Source organism: Anas platyrhynchos, chromosome 5 (genome assembly GCF_047663525.1).
Source record: "Anas platyrhynchos isolate ZD024472 breed Pekin duck chromosome 5, IASCAAS_PekinDuck_T2T, whole genome shotgun sequence".
Lineage (NCBI taxonomy): Eukaryota > Metazoa > Chordata > Aves > Anseriformes > Anatidae > Anas > Anas platyrhynchos.
The window spans coordinates 62616985-62640570 of NC_092591.1; the positions used below are offsets into that span (position 1 = coordinate 62616985).

General features: G+C 36.1%; 1 long non-coding RNA gene across 3 annotated transcripts in view; it reads right to left on the reverse strand.

The window, feature by feature from the left end:
• Positions 1–22914, reverse strand: part of LOC113844209 (uncharacterized) — a 36008-nt gene extending 13094 nt beyond the window's left edge. For 2 of the 3 annotated variants that reach the window (XR_005266348.2, XR_011809871.1), the window contains exons 1-4: positions 22778–22914; positions 13321–13409; positions 11708–11864; positions 5123–9473 (exon numbers count right to left, since the gene is read on the reverse strand). This is a non-coding gene — a long non-coding RNA (uncharacterized lncRNA). The remainder of the gene's footprint in view (positions 1–5122; positions 9474–11707; positions 11865–13320; positions 13410–22777) is intronic. The other variant, XR_011809870.1, reaches the window with a different exon arrangement.
• Positions 22915–23586: the final 672 nt, after the last annotated feature.

Sequence of the window (23586 nt, forward strand, 5' to 3'; positions counted from 1 at the left end):
GACAAATCAATGGGAAAAAAATAAAAATCAAAATCAACTGAACTTTATTACCACACTCTCCTTTGATTCAGAAAACCCTGAGCTTCAAGGGACTGAAGACTGGTATAATCTTCCAGTACTGAAAGATTTTCCTGTACCCTCTTCTCTGTGCATCTATCCTCAGTCATTGATGGCGATGTGAGATGGGCTAGAAAGACCTTTGATTTTACCCTGTTCAACCATTCTGATGTTTTTCGCTCCTTACACAACACAGACCATTTATGTAAATGAGACAAAAACATTAATAAAAATATATAAACAAATTAATTGGAGATGTCAGAACTGAACAGAGACAGTGTTAAGTTTCAGAAAGTCGGTAAAACTGCACCAGGACAGTATGCAGCCATGGGCACATGGGCAGAAAGGAGATCGCTGTCTTCAAGGTAATCAGTGTTATATACTGATTCCCTCCATTTTAATTTAAACCACAAAACAGTGCGACCGTTCCAGCAGACAGCTGTAAATTCAATATTCTCCCAGCAGCGTGTCCTGCAGCCCAGCCAGCTAGCTGGGAGCTCACAGCCTCCCCCTCCAGCCCTCCAGTTCATTTACCTTCAGAAGGGCCACGTTTCCCTGTAGCTCAATCTTACGTCTTTAAATTAAAACCAAAACACAACAAACAAAAAACTCCACGTTTATTATAGTAACAGAAGTGTTGTGAGAATTAATTAAACCTAACCTAAATCCATATGTCCATATCATGTTGAAATATATGGAAAGTCAGGTGAAGTTGGTTTGGGTAAGGAACATCATGTAAAAGGCTTTTTCTAGCTAGTGGGCTTATCAGAAGCACAAGGAATACAAATAAAACATGGTGATGGATTTGTGGGCTTTGGATATGGCCTCTACAAGTGTTCTGTTGCTTGGTGTTGTATTATTTTGTCCCCAAAAAGACTAGCGAGCCTCAACTGAGTTTATAACTGTCACAGGAACTGAACAGCCACAAGAAAAAAACATACCTCTTTCAATTTAAGCATTTAAATCCCAATCAGCTATCTTTTCAGAAAGAAAAAAAGAAAAAAAAAAAAAAAAAAAAAGATTTGGATCAACCACTAGTTGCTGACTCAGTATAAAAATTACTGTATACATTTTCTTTGCTTATATTCTTATTTTATTCCATTTTACTCTTATTTTACATAGTATAGCCATACTTATTTTATATAGTCATTCTTATTTTATATAGTTTAGTCATACAGTATGTTGCTTATGCCCCTGAAGTCAAATTTACTCTTCTTCAAAAAGTGGTAACATCTTCAAAACCTTACCGTCTAAGAAGTATGTTCACTTCTTAGTCTAAGATCAGGGTTGGGGTGGAAACAGGGGTAACAAGGAGGGATTTTTCTTCACTGGATGGCAGTAAATCGAAGTAAGTGTAATTCAGACAAAAATACAGAAGTACATAATAACCTTTTAGTACTGAAAAAAAATACTATGCTAAAACAAAATTTTTAATTAGTTGCTTTATGTTATGATATCAAGCTGTCTCCTTTAGCTTCATAGTGTGAATGTTTATTTGGCTTATTCTAAACCAAGGTGTCAGTAGAAATAGGATAATAAAAAAGCGCATGTATCAGAAACTACAGAAAAATTTAACATATACCCTTAAGTGTACATAGGTTCATTAAAATATATCTCGACTGCATTCTTGCCCTGTATTTTTTTCTTGCTATTTTGAGTAACATACTTAAATAGATGGGGCATCAGAATGTTTGTAAACTCAGGTTACTCCTGTATCATCTCCTTCCTTTATGCCAGTTATAATTTTAACAATTGATACGATAACAATTAAAAAAGGTAATATGTATGAAACTAAAACAAATGCATTCCTAAAAAAAGCTTATATTAATAACAAATTTGGTGTTTAAACTTGCTTTGTATTTGGTTTCTGAGACTGTTACTGTTACCAACAGAAGTATTAATCAGAAATATCAACTACAAATGTTTATTGGAGAATATACTTTGAAAGTAAATATTGATCTGCTCTACTAATCACATCACAAATGAAAAACCGTATCATGTAATCTGTTTTCAATCAAAACTAATAAAGACATAAAATCTAATAGAAATTTAATATCACATTCGTGCACACCTGATACGCAAGAAATACACAGCAAACACTTTCAATAGATTAATACACGTATTTGTAGCTATTTAAATCAAAGTAGCAGCTAACTTCACCAAATAAATTATTTGCATTGAATTATGTTTTTAGATCTACTCTCAAAACACAGAGGTAGCTTTGTCACATCCTACTGAAGGATGCCTGTCCATTTATACCAAAGAGAACTATCCTGGAGTTTATTTTCTAAGGCTTTAATTTTAAGGTAAGGCTTAAGTTTAAAAGCACAGTGCATTTTCCCCAAAACTTATAATCTCAAAATATCTCTTAAAAAAATTGTTGTTTTCTTTTATCCTCCAATTCTCCTTCCCAATCTCCTTCAGGACTTAAATCCACATGAAACTCAATTTAAAGAAAACTGGAAGAAAGCATTCACTTCAGGACATGGTACTGTAAGTATTGGTTGGTGACAATTCCCATTACCTTGTTATTCACAGATAGAACTACATTCTCCCCAAAATAAAGCAGTGACAAACAACAGATAACTCAGCTAAAGAAATCAAGTTAAGCAGGTGAAATGTATCACATGGAACCTTGAAAATATGTGAAGAATTCTTCCATGCCTTTAAAAAGGAGCAAAGAGTAACACATCTTTGTAATAGGTTTCTTACTGCTGCAGTGCAGGAAGTAATTTATTAGGCACCCTGGACTTCTTTAGTTGCACAAAGGTTTTTGAGAACTCTTGCGGGGGCCAGAGTCTCTGAGCACACTCAGAAGAGTAAGCAAGAAATCCAATAGCACAGATTGTACAGGAAAAAGAAGCCCCTGTCCGTTTCCTATTAGGGAGCAGCATGTGGCCCATAGTCTCAAAGTATGACAGGCAGCAGGACTCTAGCTCGTCCACTCTATCAATGTGCTAATATACTTCTGTATTTTAATGGATTTTCTTTTTTGTCCGTTACTATTGTATATGTTTCTGTTAGTATATGTTAAAATAGAAATGAAATGGAAAGTATAAAGTAGACCTCAATTTAAATTACATATAAAAATCCATCACAATGACATTGCCCCATTATGCAGAGGCAACCCTGTGCATTAACATTCATGAAAACAGAGTTCATGAGTCACCTCGGGGCTTATGCTCCCCATATAGGTAGAGACTGAGCCCGCTGTGGCAATAATACCCTTGGTACCAAGATGGAGCATGCCATCTGCACTGCAAAAAGGGTTCTGGCAGCTAGCAAATTACCAGGGAGGCATTAGCTGTAGCCCAGAAGGGTCAAAGTTGTGATGGTAGCAATAATGGCTGTAAAAGCATCTTTAAGCCCATCAGAGGAGCACCAGAAGCACAAGCTACTGTTTAGGGTAGAAAAAAAAGTAAATTGCAAAAACAGAATTAAAATCGGAATATGATCTTATGGCTTTTGTATTACTATTTTCAAATTAAGCAATAAAAAGGAGTGTGAATTATTCCATTAATTCATATGCAGTATTTTCATTCTCATGTAGACAACACAACAAGGGGAGAATTAATGTTACTTTGTTCTGACAATACTGTGATTATGAAATGCTAATTTTTAAAAATATTTATATTGCTAATTAAGAAAGAAGGTCGGAAGTTCTGAGCTCAAGCTGCAGTCAGCACAGTTCACTACTCTGAATTTTACAAGTTTTGAGCTGTGAATTGTGCTGATTGCAGGCACTGCTCTGGATTCTTATTAGCCAGTCAAACCATCCAATTTGTTGCCCAATTTATAATATATTATATTGTATTATGGTGATGCAAACATTAATACCATGAAGTACAACAATAAAACTCGTTCTGTATCAGCATAAAAAGTACACACAGATTTTAGAAATAAAAAAATAACAAAGGCAATAGAACCATGAACACTTCGTCATGCTGACACAAGAAGAAAACTGAGCTAATTGTATAGAAAAGAAACCGAGGAAGCAAAATAAAGTGGGGGAAAAAAAAAAAAAAACACATAAAATCCAGAAAAGAGAAGGCTATGAAACCGTATGCCTATGTCTGCATACTCCTGTACAGTCTGAAGTTAGAAAAGAACTTGGCCATATACAACAAAAGTAAGAGAATCACAGGACAGAAAATAATAACAACAAATGAAATGGCAAGAGTTAATGTTCTAAAACATTTGCATTAAAGCATCATCTGGAGGCAACTGACAGAAAAAAAAAAAAAAAAAAAGACTGAAAGTGGGAATAAAATCATGCAAACACACTATGAAAGAAAAAAGTCCTGGCTCACAGTATGAGATTTTAGTTGCATAATTCTCAATTTTAACTGCATCATAGGAACAATTGCTTATGTACTTTGATACAATTTATCGTTAATTACTGGGCTACCTTTTGTGGTTAGCTAGTATGGGCAGGGTAAGATTTTTCAGAAAGGAATTATTCTGTAACTACGACAAATGTTACAAATCTTGAAAGACTTCAATAAAAAGTTGTGTGTACCCCTACAAATGTAAAATTTCATTTCTTCCTCTAATAACGGCAGACTGACAAACATTCAAAGGACCCAAATAGCCTGTACAAGGAGATCTGGCAGCCCTTGAGCATCTTGGTTACAGAGTTATCACAGGCAGATGTGGAGAAGGAAAGCCCTTCCCCTGATTGCATGGTTTGTGCAATCCACTTGAGGATTTGACCAATAATCTGTAAATCAATAACTTATTTCTCACATACACCTCCAGCCAGCATATGAAAAAGACAAGCGTAGACTCTCAGCTAGTTCTAGTTACACTGTCATATTCTGTAATATTATGTTATTTCAGGATTATAAAATGTTTCATAAATAAAAGACTCAAATTTTAACACTGAGCTGTAGGTTTTACTTTCTTTTGCATAGAAATTTGTAATGTTTACATACAAGCAATTAGAGAATTTGGTCTCTTACTAGGCTTTGGCACAAAGGTTTACTTTTTATTTCAAAGCAAAATTGTAAGTGCTTGTATTATAAATGGCTCTGTACATTTTATATTACTTTTACAATCTACTTACAGCATGTACATAATGACACCTGTGCTCTAAACGTCACACTGTTGACTGTAGTCCTGGGCACTGATAACTTCAAGGGCTGCCAACCAAGCAGAAAAAATAATATTAATAATACAAAAAAAAACTTTTAAATGCTTAAACACAAAGAATGAAGAATGTGCTGATGTGGTATAATTTATTCCCATATGTAAAGAGGAACCAACAGCAGATGTTTAAATGAATAATGTACAGACCTTAACAATTCATGCTGATGTGTCCTCACTTTTATCATTTAGCTGTTAAGGAGGTGGTGACATTGTGACATTAGCTGTATGATTAAACTTAGCATTGTTTTTCCCCGCAGTAAGTTATTAAAGGGGCATTCTTAAAATGCTGACTTAAGTACTGCAAGGTACCATACGAACTTTTTTTTCTTCTCCCAGAAGTAAGAGTAGAACAAAAGAACACAGGGTTTTTGCAAGACAGAGCAGCCTCTGTTTGCACATTGGCTAGAATACATCATAAAATAAACAAAATCAATGCCAAAATACTCTAAAAATATTCAAATGGATCTATATCCTAGATTAAAAATTCACTAATTATAGTCTAATTCACTAATCACTTAATTTTGTTTCAGCTACTCAAAAAGATGCTGCTTTGGGGCCATATTTTTATCTGTTACGTCATGGGAGATGTGGTCATGAGTTCAAAGCAAGAACAATGGTCTTCAATTCCAGAATCACTGGAGATGATATATTTAGCTCTATAAAGGAAGAGAAAATAAAACCTTCATGCAACAGAAGAGCAGATGGCAGAGACTATTTTATTTGGTGCTATCCTACCACACCAAAAAGCTAGGTTAATTGTCATTTCAGTTTTTCATGATTTAGGTAGATACCAAGCTTTAGATACCTACTTCTTACATTAAAGAATTAAAAATAGGTTAACTGAATGATTTGATAATACCACAGCTGGTAAAACAAGACTTTAAAAGAAATTTTTACCATTAATACTTCCAAACTGGCCAAAACCTACTTACCCAAATATCATCTTATTTGCAATTGAGTGTTTTGAAAATATTTTAAACCAACAGTACTTCACATTATTAACATCACAGGAAAATTTACAAGTGTTTAAGTTTATACCCATATATATAGATAACATATCCAAAATAAAATGACCGAACTGGGGAACTGCTATGACTTACCATTAATAAACCAGTCTGGTTAAACCATGTATTTCCACAAGTCTCAATCACAAGGATGGAGCATACAAGAAATACAAACAAGAACAAGAGGGAAATAAAGACAGCAGGGCAAAATCGGAAAGTAAAAATGAGGAGCCACTGGCAAGGAATATAGCTAAAAACTGAAACAATCTCTTAACTATATGAGTAGTAGGAAGACAATGAATAAAGGGGCTGCTGTTGTATTCAACCCAGAATGCTACTGATAGATGATGCTCAGAAGGCAAATGTATTTAATGTCTTTTAACATCAATCTTGACCAAAATGTCAACTGCAAGCAGGGGATAGCACAATCAATATCAGTGACAAAGGGGCAAGACCTCAGTCTTTTACAGAGAAGCAAAAGGTTACCAAGTACTTTGGTTGGAAATTTTAAAATCAGCTGCAACCGATAAAATTCATTCCAGAGTACTATAAAAACTGACAAGACTTTTCAAAGCTATTAGTGTTTCAAGAACTTTGCAGAAGGCGGGCGAAGTGCTTGAAAACTGAAAAAGGTAATCATGGTATCTGTCTGTAACAAGGTGGAAATGCTGGCATCAAAGAATTACAGATGCATCCCATTAGTTTTAATTCCCAGGAAAATACTGGAAATAATAAGCATCTAGAAGAAAACAAAGAGATAAGTAAGCCATTATGCACTTGTCAGCAACAAATCTCCTTATAGCACAAGTTGACAGGCTTCAGGGTTAGAGGAGGATCACTGAGTATCATCATCTCTCTTGCTTTTAGTAGGGCTTTTGATACCATTTCATGCAACTTTTTTTTCATTTTTTCATACTGCTTGCATGAAAATATCACAGCAATAATGCATACATGCTTGTAAAAGTGTTTCTCAGTAGCTGTTATTTGTTCATTGTCAAAGTGGAAGGCTGCATCAAAGGCATGTTTTGTAGGTGTCTGTCCTAGACAAGATACCTTCGTAACTGATGACCTGGAAGATCCAAGAGAGAACAAGCTTATTAAATCTGAAGACAACATCAAGCCATGAATGACTGTAAGTATATTGAAAGACAAGCTCAGAATGCAAATACACGGAGAGCAGTTGGTTAGGCAACAGTTCCAGGACTGTAGTGAATCACAAGCTGAGGAGGAGTTAACAGGTCTGGGCTAACTTAAGAAGGGCTCTGTGAGGCAGGTTTGGTGTAGAACAGCCACTCTGGTAGAAGCCCTCTTTCCATACACCTGTCCTTACTGAGGGAGACGAAGACCAACACTCCTCCCTCTCTTCTGTCTTAGAAGTTTATTTAAACATGCTGGATGAAAAATAGGCCAGATTGCAAAAAGACAGTCATCACCTGTGTTTTGTACACAAGCAAAAGGCCTGCATTACATCCAAAACAGTCCTTCCACTCAGCCCAGCACTGGCGAGGCTTCAAACAGATGTGCTCAACTTTGGACACCCCTTTTTAACATAATAGCTACCAAATGGAGCATGGCAGGTAAATCACAAAGATCAGAAATGCAGGACAGGACTAAGAAAATTCAAGGTTTTCAGTCTAAAGAACATCAGATGGAGGGAGAAGTGTAATAGCAGATTGCTGAAAGAAAGAAGGTGGCTACCTGTTCTTCATATCCATGATGGATCGGGTGAGAAATAATAGTCTAAAAATACAAAGTGCTGTTCCACCCTTTTCCTCGGCCCCGCTCACAGGCTCCCACCACCTCCCTTAGGTCAGCTCTAGCAATTATGTGGCTGCAGGTGAGTCAACTGAAAACTTATAATGAAAAAAGTGATTAGATCGTGGCCTGTAGGTGTAAGTTTAAGCTGACTGTCAAACTGAAGGTTCAGGGCAGACAGGAGGAAAAATTTCTAGGAGGATAATGAAGCATCAGAATTGACCGCCTGGGAAGATTAGGGAGTCTCTATTACTGGAGGTCTTAAAGTACACTTTACACAAATATTCATCAGAAATGTCTCAAGTATAGCTGCTTCTTTCTTTGGACAGAGAAATAAATCAAGTGACTCAAGGTCCCTTCCAGTGTTGAGACTCTATGTTTCTGTCATGATTAGTAAATCGGAAAGTAATTTCATCCCATGCAACCCACTCACTTAAAGAAGTATTTAACACTGCTAGTATTTCATCAATCAAAATGTCAGGAGGACTAATTATCTTCTGCCAAAGAAGATTTCTTTCTTGCTTCAGTCTGTTCTAAGCAAGCTGTGAAATGCATTGCTGGTATATACCATGGAGGAAAAAAAACTTCATAGAATTAAAAAAATATATCAGATAACGGAGCGAAATGTATTACAGTGTGAAGTTTAGATCAGAGAGGGGTAAAAGCTTTATATTATTGAATACAAAGCATTCATGGTTTAAGTAGAAAAAAACACCACACCTGAAAAACATGCCTTTTGGATGGGTTATATACGTCCCAACTACCTTCTATAATGTCTTTTTCAACACTTGTTTGAACATCAGATAATAATCAGTGTCATATACTAGAAGAGACAGCATTTATATGGAAACTTTCTAAGAAAAAAACTCTTTTGTAATTTAATCTAATCGTTTAGATGGACGTTCCTGAAAGTTTCTGCAGCACGTCAGAAGTTACAAATCAATTTTATGTAAGCAGGGATGGCTCAGGTAGCACTGTCGGCTTCAAAACCAGGCAGCATTAGAGGAGAAGTTGACCTTATAACAAAGGAATGTGTTACCTGCACCAAACTTAACTTTGCAATATTGTAAGGTAGACTACGGCAGTTTGAAGACAACAACATGTAGAATGAAAATGCAAAGTGACAGTTGCTTGAATAGAGGTCATGATAAAGCTCATGAGATAATAAGTTAGTTGTGCATATCACCTAAGAGATTGCAATGAACACCTGATAGGTTAAAGGAGCAGAGAAGAAAAGGGCAAAGAAAAACAGAAGGGAAAAAAAAAAAAAAAAAAAAAAAAAAAAAAAAACAGAAAAGAAGCACCTTACATCATCATCAATGAACAGTACAGCATCACCAATACAGGTCCTCATTGTAGGGACCTGCTCATTTATTTCCTTTTTGAACCAGACAGTGAGTGGAGCAAGTATCACCTCCATTGGCTGACCCAAGTGGCGAGTGGCAGCAGTCCTCAGCTGTCTTGCAACAGTTGTACCTCTTTTTCCTGCATGGAGTTCTTCTATCTTCCCTTTGCAGAAGGAAACATGAAATGAATTAGCTACCTTCTGTTAAAAATGTCTCTTCAGATCTCTGATTACCTCTGGCTACCAGTGGTACCTCTGCAAAAATCACGTGCACTTGTTTTGAGATTCTTTGGTCAATAATGTCTGCTGCCAAATTTATCTGGGCTTGAAGTATCCATGAACTTTCCAAGAGGGGATTAAAGAATAGGACAACCTTAAATACTATTAAAGTTCTTTATCAATTAAGACTTTCAGAGGTTTTGAACGTCCATAACAGCAAGAGAAGGAAGAAACATACCCCAGAGTTAATTTAAAATAAACTATTGCTTGTTTTCTTCAGAGCCCCATTTGTCTACATTCGAGTTCACTGAACTGATGGAGGAAGACAAAGAATGCTGCTGTTCTGCTCACCTACCAGACCCAAATTAGAGAATCACAACATCAAACAACAGTCCTGGTTGGAAGGGCCTGAAAGATCCTCAGGACCAACCTTTTTTCTCATGGAAAAAGGGAGTCTAGATGAGATCATTTAGCAACCTGTCCAACTGCGTCCTGAAAAGCTCCAGTGACTGGGATTCTGTCACATCTCTGGGGAGGTTGTTCCAGTGACCAGTTGTCCTCACTATAGAAAAATTCTCTCTTTATATCAAGATAAAACCTCTTGATGGTGCAACTTGCACCTATTATCCCTTGTCTTCTCCATGTGCCTCCCTGTGAAGAGTGCACCTCTATCCTCTGTGCCCACCCTTACAGTACTGGAATGCTGTAAAGATGTCCCACCTAACCTTCTCTAGATGTTACGAAGGAGTTAATTATGCTAGATCATAGAATGGCTTGGGTTGGTAGGGAACCTAAAGATCATCATGTTTACAACACCAACCACTTTGATTTGGTCAGCCACCTTACTTTGATACCTATCAATACTTGGTGCAACCTATGGCCTCTGGATCCTCAGAAGGTCTGATCTCTCTCAGACCACAGAGAGAGACAGACAGCACAAGCAATCTGTCAGGAATCCAGCAGTTGCACCATCCTGCAAACACAACGTTAACCTATGGAATTTACTGCTCAATAGAAGATACAGCTTCATAAAATGGACACGTCAGAAACAAATACTAACATTCACATTTATATAATGCAAACTACATACATCATGTAAATTCTTATAGTGGTGGACAATTTATCCCACCAAAGCTGCCTAAGATTTGATGAACTCTGCTAAAAGGTTGTCATTCTTTACAGCTGAACCTTTCCCTGACACTGACACTTTGTGTCTCTGACACAATTGTATGGGGTTAGAAATAGAGGCAATTTTAGCTCATATGACAATTCCTCTGAGAAAAGAAGGAGGAGGAGCTTAGAAATACAATGACTTTTTATGGACTGCAAGGAACAGAGCATGACTTAGCTCTTTTAGCTCTTAAGAAGAATGAAGCACTGAACTTAGCTATGTATATAGGAGTGCCACAGGCAGACTGAAACATGCTGTCAATACCACCAGCCTTTTGTACAGCTAAACCAAAGTCAGTCATCTAACAGAAAAAAAAATACAGTATTAAAACTAAAAATAAAGATGGGCTTTTTTTTTTTTTTTTGGTCAATTATACAAGTTACTGTTTGTAGTGAAAATGCTGAAGTCAGAGAAAAATAAATACCAATGAAACTTTCATATAAGGATCTTCAGTCTCTTCTTCCCCTATTCGTCCAAGTTTGCACCAACCATCACTAATATTTATCCTGTAATTATTTTGCAGGACAATCTGCTCCACCAGCAAAGCTTTTTTTGTTGTTGTTGTTTTGGTGTAACACTTTTTTTCTTGACATTCAAGCTCACGTTGACTAGGAATCCTCCAAGGACACAAGACAAATCTGCTGAACACTTTGCATTCTCTGTGAACAAAGCAGGGCAGAAATCCCAACTACAGCAAACTGATGGTGGGGACATACATTGCTGTGGGCAAGGAGGGACAGAGACAGAACTTAGAAGATAAATAAAACCAAGTTGCTGATAAATCAGAGTGCTGCTTGTTAAGAACCTAAGTGAAAACCTGGACTGTCACATCAACATGAACAATTTCAAAACTTTGGACTACAGCATGCTCTTGGTGGATCCACTCCTCCTCACAACTGTCAGGACACACAGCAGCAGGAAAAACAAATGGCTGGAAACATGCCTCTATCATCTCTACCAGAATGAGATGATGCCTGGTGTGGCTGCAAACCCAGCTAAGCAGCATACCTTCCTCCTCTGCCTTCAGGGGCAGCTTTTCAGAGCCAGTCACTCCGTAAGTCAGCAGCTTTGGCCCAATGAAATCAACATCTCTATTATATTGTACAAATATATTTGTCCTTGTACATTAGACTTCCACTGGTTTCCACTGTCACTCAAGCTGGTCCTCAAGAAAAAGAAGATGAAAAATGATAATTTCACTTCCTGGAGGCAATTTTCTGTTTGTTGATCTGCTGGTCTGAATCAGAAAAAGTATAATACCAACTCCAACATTCACCCAAAAAGCAGTGGCTAGAAAATCTGAACTAGAAATTTTTGCTTTGGTTTGAGATTACCCCAAAAAATTCATGCTGTATGAAGCAGCTAGTGCGTGCAAATTAACTGAAGGGAAGGGCAGGGGAGAGACAGAATGAAAACTCATGTTTGGAAACTATAGCCTTTTCTTCTTGCCCAGTTACAATACCAGAATTAATTGGGACAGACATTTGTGTGTCCACCCTCTCCCAACTCTCATAAAAATCTTTCAAGGAAATTAGAAGCAAGATGTTTATACAGTGAGCAAAATTTTAATTACAAAGGGTTTTTTTGCTGCTCCTTTTCATTTTACCACGTCTTTTACTAATGTCTATGAGTGAGAAATGCTTTCTCAAGTTTATATTACAAAGGAATAATTCTATTGCATTCTGTCTCCACGTCCCTTTAAGCACCGTGTACTTTTAGATGAAAGTGAAATGAAACAGAGCCAAATTATGGTTGCCTCTAAAAGTTAACCACAAGGAGACAAAACTAAAAGTCTCTCTGTTTCAAACAACTGTCATGACATAAGCATTGAAACTCTGGGGCCAAGTAAAGATTATTTAAAATATTTTAGTCATGCTGTACACCATGATGAAGTAAGTGAGGTTTGGTCAAAAATGTAGTTTTTCTGCTTTCCAGGATATTAAAATTTAGCCACTGCACCCTTTTTGGCTATCAGGAAAAAAAAAAAAAAAAAGTGGGGTGGGGATGTTGTAATAGCTCCTATTCTTTCGTACCTTTTTTTTTTTTTTTTCAATAAAAAAAGGTGCAAGCACGTGGTATGTTGTGCTTAGGTAGTAAATATTTATTAATATGCAAAAATTCCTGTAATATATTTGTATTTCAGTCAAGGGCACAATCTAAATACGCTTTTTTTCCTAACTTACTAACAGGCACATTAAATGACAATATTTGTAATTTAGGAATTAATTACATCTTACAGTGCCTACTGATTCCCTGTAACCAACAGCTTTGTACTATTCTGATGTAAATTGGGATGAATTAAGTATGATTACTTACAGGAGTAGGGTTTTGTTTTTTGTTTTGTTTTCTGTTTTTTTGTTGTTGTTGTTTTGTTTTTCTTCTGTTTTGTTTTTTAATTGAGCTAGAAATACACATCATTTTACAAAAAGAAAAAAAAAAAAAAAAAAACACCTTTTTCAGCTGTGGCACTTTGCTTCCAAAATGTTTTTTTTTTCCCCCCAAGAACACCATTTAGCAGCTCATTTCAAGAGCTTTTAATAGGTATCAAAGTCAAGTCTCCCAGTAATAACTGGATATTAAAACCAATCCTCTAAGCAGAACACCTACAATTGTCATCTTACCTTCATGTTTAATTTCATTTCATTTGCTTCATTGATGTCACTGCTTTTAACTAAAATGTTTTCCATTTTTAAATCTCTGTGAACAAGATCTGCCAAGAAAGAGTAAGAAATAAACTGTTACCCGTTGTAGAGAATATAGCCTGACAGAAATGTTTTAAACTTTTTTGATTTAGTAATTTCTTTATGCAATTCCACTGCACTCTCCTTGGAACTACTGGAAGCCTAACCAAAATCTCTCCCACCACATGACTCCAGGGACTCATGTGAGCATTTCAAGTTCTCAAATCTCATTTCTACGCACAATCCTGTAAAGAAGGAGTTAATATTGTTTCAATTTTGAAATCAGTAAATTACTCAGTATAATTTAACAAACAAGCGGTATAATTATCAAATTTGCACATATTTTTTACCTTCAGTTCATTTGCATTTTCAAAAACAATAGATTTTTTTCGCTTTCAGTGACTACAGAGGAGAATAGACTGAGCACCATTTCACAATCCTAAATACCTCTATGGGAAAAAAAGAAAAAAAGGTAAATAAAGGATTCCTATAAGTAGTTAGCTATCACAGAGCGATCAATAATTTCTGTACAAAAAAAAAAAAAAAAAAAAAAAGTATTCTCAATCCTACCCTACCCGCCCGCCTATTCTAAATTTTTGGCTGGATAAGTTGCCTCTGTTGTGGACTATTGAGAATTTTAACATTTCCTTGTGGTGGATGAAAATGCTGATGCTTACCGAATCCCATACACAACACATACTGTTAAGAAGTACCAGAACCATTCCAATTCTGCTTTTTCTCTTCCTGTAGTTAACTACTAAACTAAATATAATGCAAAGCAGTTGCAAGTTAAGAAATAATAATCCATGTTATTATTCACAGTTGGTACAGAAAGAAATAAAAGAATATGATAGCAGTTAATGCAGTTATAGGAAAAATAAAGCTCTAAAAAAAAGCATTCACATAGCCTATGTTACTTTTTCTTTACTGGACTATATGCTATGAAAAAAAAATAATAAATAAGAATAGCAATCAGTAGCTCTTGTTAAATGTATGAAGACTTGATATCAGTGAACATATGGGTGAGACAGAGGAATTTACTTTTTTTGTGGAGACACACTAGTGCTGAAGCAAGACTGACGTGCCTTGTCTCATTTTCTGTAAAATATCCTTTACTACTAAGGGTTTTTTTTTTGTTTGTTTGTTTGGTTTAGTTCTCTGTACTCACACAGCTCCATTACAAGATACATCTGCTGATGTTAGTAAAGAGGCAACATAATGGTTTTGTTATTTCTGAGTTTAGAGTTTCTTTTAATGTAACGACAATATACATAATGGCACTGCCCCAGTTGCACTGATGACACAAACACCCAACAGCATTTTATGAACACAAACAAAAGACAATTGACCCACCCCAAATATTGCCAGTGTTTAGAGTACTACAATTCTTGAGCCTTCAAAACACATACATTCACAAACATATTAAAATACTAAAATTACAAAATCTGGACTATGTATAGATTTAGCTTAGAGCCTCTTTCATTCAATGCATCATCAATGGTTTTTATAAAAAGCCTAAAAGGGTACCAACATTTGAAAAAATAAAAAAATGCAACTTTTCAGCAATTAGGAATGAAAACTATAATACATTACACAAGCAAGACATCTAACCAATTCAGTGCCCAAAGAAAAAACATATGCTTACAGCTAATAGCAAATATCAGGTTCCATGTGTTAATTCAGTACTTATAATATATTCTGTCATTATAATGTCCTGAGATCATCTCTGTTCAGCTCAGCAGTAACACTTATGCAACAATAAGCTAAGTAAAAAACATTATAGTAATAATTTCACCTCAAAAATAAAATTTCCTTCATTCTTTAGCTTTATAACAATTTCTGAAACAGAAACGTATAAAAAATGAAAAGCCTGCTTATGGGTTATTGTTTCCCCTTGTTACAAATGCTATGGACATACAAGAGGCCCACTCCTTTATACAGCACTACAGGAAACGAGGAAAGAAACAACCCTAACTCTCACAGTAACTGTATTTAATTATTGTTGCAATAGTTCTGAAAGCACAGGGGTAAAAAATGAGAATTCAAAGAAGGTAGAAAGAAAAACCTAGGCTATAATAACCGTCTAAGCATATGAGGCAAAAAACATAGACTTACTTGACTTGAGATGGTGATAGCTTTCACTTATAAAATCAGTACAAACCTGACTGATTTGTCAGGTTTGTCAAAGCTGCTCCCCTGTCCGGCCCTGCCATGAAAGGCAGCACCCCTTGTTTCAAGAAATTCAGGCTTAAACCTCTGGAGACTACAAGGAGAGATGGCATTTTAGAGACTGTTAAATGAGATAGAAGAATGATCCAAGAAAATGGAAGAGACTGGCTTCAGAGTGTACAGCTTGTGCTTTTGTAGAAAACAAGGACCAAATTTTCAGTAGGCATTCTGCAAAATTTCCTCTGCTCCAGCACCTCTGATGCAGCACCTCAGAGAAAAGCTCTGATGTCATTTGTACGTGGCAAAGTCCCTAGGTTCCTCCCTACCCATATCTCACTTAACAGATCTAGGACTTTTCTTTTTAATGGCAGATGGTTTTGTAGCAAACAATAATACAAAATCTTTTACATGCAGGCAAGAACTACTTTAGTATATTCTCTTGTCTGATATAGTGTTTGTAGCTCTTTCTCATTAGAAAGAGCTTCTAATCTCACTCGATATCCTACAATCTGCAATTTATATGAAATGTTATTAACACCCCATTTCTACATTTAATATTCTGACACACACTAGTACTCTTTTTCCTACCACTTCAGAAAATTTTAGCCGTCATATGATACAACCATTACAATCTTTGATTCTCTGAAACTTAGCAAGAAGACGATCAGATAACTAGATCAAAGAAGAGATAAATTAGTGTTATGGAGAAATATTTTAATTCTCTTGATGATCTTCTTATATATAAGAGGTTAACATTCTGCATTTTTTAACCTTTTCTTTCTGTACAAAAATTTTGCATTCAAAAATGCTGAAATAAAGTCTTCTGTTGACCTATAAATAAAATGAACGACGTCTTTTTTTTTACATTATCAATAAGGCTACACAAGAAAAAGGAGGGACTACTTTTCCAGAAACCCTTTGTGAATGCTTGTGTCTAGCCACAAGAAAGTGTTATAGACAGGTTTTTAAATATTAGTTCAAGAAAAAAAAAAAAAAAAAAAAAAACGAAATACAGAAAAGGAGGAACCTACAGCTGCTTTAAATCAAATTACTGTCAGTAGGAAAAAAAAATATATATATATATATGTGTGTGTGTATATATTTATATACACATATATCCTACCTTGGCTTTTGGTTATGACTTCTTATTCTTGACACTTTAATCACCTTCTAAGGGTCATATGGCTTTCCTCAGACCCTCTCGAGTTTCAGTACTACGGGCAAGACATCAGGCAAACCCCACCACAACACCTGTGTGCACCTAAGAGTAATTTGCAATGCTTTATTAAACACTTAGCTAGGAACTATAACAACAGATTTAATTAACCAATCAAATAGTGAACAGACAGCATGACACGAACAGACAGCCTTATGGATAGATGAAACAGAGTGGCTGAGAGAGGAATCCAGCATACAGCAAGAATAGTGAGTACTCCAGAATATATAGTATGGTTGTTAGGTACCTTTTGGTTATAAATATCCAAAATTTCAAATGCGCCAGCGGTGAATTCTCTGCTTTAACTACTTTAACTGAGTAACTATGACAAATGTATACTTTATACAATTAAAAGCTGTACAGAAATAGCAGACAAATGTTTCCTTTCTTTTTAATAAACAGGGACTGTATAATATGCATGCAACACAAGGGAAATAGCAAAGGAGAAAATGTTACGTGACAGCTTTAGGCACCAAGAAGCACTTCCCTATCACACTTGCAGCTTGCCTTTTTTTTTCTATTGTGAATTGACAATGTGATCAAAAAGCAATGTGAAGTTATTTTTCCTTTCCAGTCCAAAAGTATTTGTAAGTGCTTTTGATCAAAGTCCCGATGGTAAGGGATGCAAAGGGAAGGTAAGCTCCCATTGATATATTTAGATGTTACTGGTCAAGGCAGATACGCTAATAGGCACGTTGTCTGTTGTGAATAAAGGATGGTCACACACTAGGAATTTCCACTTTCAACTTTCTGGTGCTGAAAGGTAGGAGCTACTTGGCCCATGTATATCTCTATTCATAATCTAACATCCTGAATCTGCTTTTATTTCAATTCTATGATTTTTAGCATCTACAATACCCAAACTTGGAAAAAAAAAGAAAAAAAAAAAAAAGAAAAAACAGAATTGTGGCCTTCAAGCCTTTCTGACTGCTCATTTCCACTTTTGGCATATCTGCTGCTAAACTGAGTCAGAAATTAAATCTTCTCTCAGGCATAATACTTCCTTTGGGATCTGACAAGTTACATCACCCTCCTGCTACAATTTTCCTTATCTGCTAAATTAAGATAATGCCACTTATAATGCTTAATGTTGTAAAAATATTAATACATGCAAAATCATTTGTACAGGAAGACAAGCACTGCAAGAGCTATGAATTAATACTGTGGCCTTCTCCTGCGATTTTAGTTATGGAAGAGTGACACCTAGAACATACAAAGGCAGGGCCAGAACCTCAGTGCAGCTGGCAATGCGTGCATGCAAAAGCAAGATGACGGTCTCTGCGTACACACAGCTTACTCTAGACTGAGCTAACAAAGCCGTGAAAATATTTTCATGTTACATAGGTTTTCCCAAAATCCGACCATGCACCAATCTTTAGAAAGGCTACAACCAATCAAAGCCTTTTGCAAAAAATTAAAGACCTCCACATTCACATAAAAACAGTTGATCTTAATAGCTAATACCTATCTATTCATAAGGAATACGTTTTTACCATCAGTTTAAATGAAGAGAATGTATTTACCTGGAAGTGAAAGGTTAATTTCAAGAAAGCATGATAAAACCCCGAAACCCTGGAGAAAAAAAAAAAAAAAAAAAAAAAAAAAAAGTAGTTCCCAAAAAATGTGGAAAATTCCTACAAAACAAAAGGAAAATGTCTTAGAAAGCAGAGGAGGAATTCCTAGAAAATATACAAGAAAACATACAGAAAGCAGAGAAAAAAATCATACAAGGACAGAGAGAAGACATACAAACTGGAGAACTTCGGTCTGGAAGGGAGAGTTCTCCAAAAGCACAAGGAAAATCCCAAAAACACAGGAGAAAAATTGCCAGAAAGGGGACAAGGGGAATTCCTGGAAAGTACAGGAAAATTCCTGGAAATGAGAAAGAATTTCTAGAAAGCACACCAGCACTTCCTGGAACATCTGGAGGAAAGTTACTGTGAAACATCAGGACAATTCCTACAAAGTAGGTGGGAAATAATCCTAGAAAGCGAATGAGAAATATACATGGAAAGCAGAAGATGAGGTTTTCTAGAAATTACAACGTAAATACCTACAAAGCTGAAGGGTGAATTCATAGAAAGCAGGGCAGGAATTTAAGGATCTAAAGCTCTCTTCCAGAATGTAAACACCTAGAAGTACCACAACATAGCATTGACTGTGAAAATACTTCGAGTATTTAGTTGATTTAGCCCTAAATATGGCAGTGTTTTGGGGCTTTAGAAATGCTTATAGACAATTCTTTTCCCGCATACATACCTTAGAAAAATCCAGGTCAGAGGTTCATTAAACTGCATTAACATGTTACACTAAACAGTTTGGTTGTTTGTATAAAAGTACAGCCCATACTTGATTTTTTTCATGCTCCTCCTCTCTTATTTGATATTTCTGTATTATCCCTTAATTATACAGAGGATGAATAAAAGTTACAGTGGACCAAATTATTAACAGAGGTAACAGAAACTAGTTACTACATACTTCCTAGTTACAAGTAATGGTTAATAGTTACTAACAAAGATATTCCTGAAGTTCATCAAGTTGTAGCTGTTATTCAAGGTTTTAAAATACTGAAATGGAAGATTTTAAGAAGCACAGGTAACAATCAGGCACAGGATTCCCATTAATTTTCATTGCTCAGTAAAACAAAGGGAGGAAAAAACACATCAGGCTCAGCACCAAATTAATTGGTCTTATCCCATTAAAGCAAAAACAAAAAAAAACAAAAACAAAAACAATCTATAAAAGGGTCTACTGTGGAGATTTGAGCTTCTAAGTCTGGAAAGCAAGCTTTCAATGTTAAGAAAAAGCCTTCACTAGCACACATTCACATCTGTGTCACTGACATCTGTGCTATAAAATCTGCTGTGAACAAGCTACGTTTCTGTTCTGTACAAGCCTAATATCTTCTTGCCTTCTATGGAGACAGAATTCCCAGTGACAACATCAGAGACGGGAAAAAAACTTGCAGGATTTAATCCTACATTTCAGTAGTTTGTTAGGGCTGCTTACCAGGAAGTACTCTCGAACATGTCCAATCACTCCACCCATCCAGATACACCAAAATGTATTACCAGTTTCATATTGACTGTAAAGTCAGCACAAAAGCTCATGAATAAAGAGCGATTCTAGTGACAAGCTGCAGTAGCTCAAACTGACTGGAAGACAATGACAAGTCAACTACCACGTGCACTTAGCGCAATGACCTTGAGTCTTCAGTGTGAGCGCGCAAAGAGGTACATGACAATGTTAACAACTGGTCAGAGACCAGTGCCATCTGAATAAGCAAGCTGTCACGAAGAGATCAAAAAAGTCATCCATACCTTTCTTTCTCTGGTGACTTCTGAAGATCCTGTAGGGGAACCGTAAGTGCAATGAAATAAATTCTGATTTCATTTACACGCTGATGGCAAATCCAGTGAAGTCAGTGATGTTACTTTGTGTTTACACCCAGGTCAGTGGGATCAGAATCAAACTCAATGTGATTAAAATCAACAGAGCACATCGTCTGCTGATATCACTGCCCCAAAAACCACAATAAGCTTCAGGCATGCTATTTGCCAGATTACACGATTTCGCTATCAGGTTGACAAGTTTGAAGAGCAACTGTGAACTGTGGAGGATTTAATTTTCACAGGCAAAGGTTCCTTTCTTTCAATTAAAAGAACAGGACTGTATCATTTTTTCCAAGTTAAAAAATAAGTTTGGTTCTTTTCTTGTAAAATGCTAGTCAGAAACTAGCATTGTGCCTTGTATTTACCGCGAGGATTGTTTTTATCTGTGGTTGGAATGTGAAGAACATGGAACTGTGATTTTGCTTAAAACTGACAAACAACGCTATCATGGCACACCACCAAAGGTTGTAGCTCTGTTTGTATTGTCATTACAGTTGAGGTAACACTGTAAAGTGTAGTGTAGTAATAGGACAAGGAGTAATGGCTTTAAACTAAACTAGGGGAGATTTAGATCAGAGATTAGGAAGAAGTTCTTCACTCAGAGGGTGGTGAGGCACTGGAACAGGCTGCCCAGAGAAGCTGTGGATGCCCCATCCCTGGAGGTGTTCAAGGCCGGGCTGGATGGGGCTTTGGGCAGCCTGGGCTGGTGGGAGGTGTCCCTGCCCAAGGCAGGGGATTGGCACTGGGTGGGCTTTAAGGTCCCTTCCAACCCAAACCATTCTGTGATAACGTGATTCTGCAAACTGCAGAAGAAGCGGCTGTGATTTTACATAGTTCCCAGTGACAATACGCTGTGAAAACACATTTGTCCTTCTAAATTCAGAGGGAAGCTTGTCTCAGTAAAGACTGATTGGACTGCAATAATCCCGACTTCAAAAACTTCTGGACATAAACCGATGTGTTAAGGTATGAACATGGTACTTCCAGATATCCCAAAAAGACCTTTCAGGTCTCTATCACCCACACAGAGATAATGACCAATTCACTCACATATGAGCCAAACATTAGAGGCTGTTTTAATATTCACTTTGTTAGCTGACTACAACAAAATTACCGGTTCAAACTGTCAGGATGCAAAGCCATTTCTGCCTTTGCCCTTCACTTCCTTTGAACTCAACCATTACCACAGCTTTGTTTTCCTTAATACAACCAACGCCTGAATTTGGTTTGTATTTTTAATCTTTTCATACTTTGACTGCAATTTTCTATCTGAAATCTTCTTAAACCCCTTCTCTTTGCATTTCAGAGTACCAGGATGCTTGCATAATTATTCTGAGTTAGTAGATACCAAACTTCGCAGCCTTCTAGCTGAAAATAATATCTGTGAATATACACTTTATTACTCACAGCTACTGGTTTGTAAAATTCAGCAAAGCAGAGGTCAAGTTAGTAGCTTTTAACAAAACAGAGTCCAGAAGCATAAACAAAAAAGGGACTTAATTTTTCACAGAGACTTAATTTTTCATAGCTCTTATTCAAGATACCTAGCTGCCATTCTGCACTCACATTGTTCTCCTCCACGTTCTGCAGGAATACAAGGTGATTATTCACACTCACCAAGTGCCAAGGCAGCCTGCGATGCTTGAAAATCAGAATTGAAAGTCTTGTCAGCTAAAGGAATTTATTCTGACTCGACCAAAACTGCATCAGCCAGTAAGACCAAATTAAGTAGCCACTATCAATACATTTGAAAAACTCAGAGAAGTATATCAGATATACGGATAAGCCCAAGGGACTGGGAAACAACTAATGAAATACATGGGGAAATCTCAATGTTTGGCAGCTAAGAACAAGAATATAACAGAACAAGAATATAACAGTTCAGACAAGCAAGATTTAATTAATCGTTGCCTGCTGAGTTGTGTTTAAAATTCCTTCCTGTACTCAGTAACTAGAATACCCAACCTGAAGCTGTGACTGAAAAATGCCTCAGTATTAATACACATATCTCAAGCAATTCTGCTTGACATTGTAACACTCATATAATCTGCTAGGCAGTTATCAGCACACAAGCATGCAAAAAGGACATGCCATTAAACAATATTTTGTTTCTACCGGCAAAGTAATGGAAGTCTTTAAATAAGGCAATCTATGTTAAGTTGTTACAGTATACAGTAACAATCAGTGTTGCAGACAGTTACAGAAAACCTAGCAATTGACACTTCTGGTATATATGAATAAAACATGATTTTTAGACAAAAAACTCCCAGGGTATCCATCAGATACACACTTACAAATTGTACAAATATGCATCTAAATATATATAATTGCACATCCAGTGTAAGTGCTGTTACATTTCAATTACATGTTGTTCTCACTTTTTTTTTTATTATTTTTTTAAGATTCTTAAAAAAGATGTGCTTTACATCTGTCATACTGCATAACTATTTGACTGTTCAAGGATTACATTAGAGGGAGGGAAATCAGAAGCTTCCACAAACCATTGCTGCAGTTTATTAGGTCCAGTTCTAACATCCAATGGAGCTGGGCACAACACTACCTGTTGATAACGTTAGATTCCTTTTAACATTTATTAGCAAGAAAACAAAAAGTTTCTCACCTATCTTCTCCTATAATTATTTTTGAAACAATTCTTCAGCTTTTTCCACAGCAAGTCAACACAGCTCTGTAACTTGAAATCTCCTCAGATGGGATCACAACCTCATGGTTCTTGTCTAGGTAGACTTTCATTTGACGTACACTGCGATGTAAGAGACAAATCCCTAAGTTCAAAGCACTGGAAACTACTTTGCCTAAAATAAACAAATGCAAAGAAAGACTTTTATTCAAGAAATATGGCTGACTGTATGCACACACACAACCTTACTAGAACATACACCAAACAATCTTTATCACCTATTTCAACTTATTATTTGATGCATATTCTTATGTTGCTATACATTAAAAATATCTAAATTACTTATATTTTTGTTCAAATATTTCACAACTTAAGCCTAACATATTACAAGATTCTTTGGGAGACTTAAATACTATTAAAATACTATCTTCAATTTAAAGTGCAAAGTACCTGGAAAATTAAGGTCACATCGTGTTAGAAAACCTAATGGAGTATGGATTTCTGCTTGAAGTTCTTCAACCAGAAACCTCAGTAATCTTAAATCTGTCTCTCCTAGACATAATAAGTTTTAAAGGTTTGAATGAGTTTCAGAGTATGTTTTGTATACCCTGTAATTTGTGAATAGTGGGCAAAGAAGTATTAAGATCAGAACACTAAGCTGTCAATAGAGAAGACAAATCTTTCATAAGAAAGGCACTCTCATAGGACTTCAGAAACAGCTCAGTAAAATCTTTTTGAACCAGTAAATAAGACAGTATTTACTTGCACTACATTACTGTTTAAATACACAT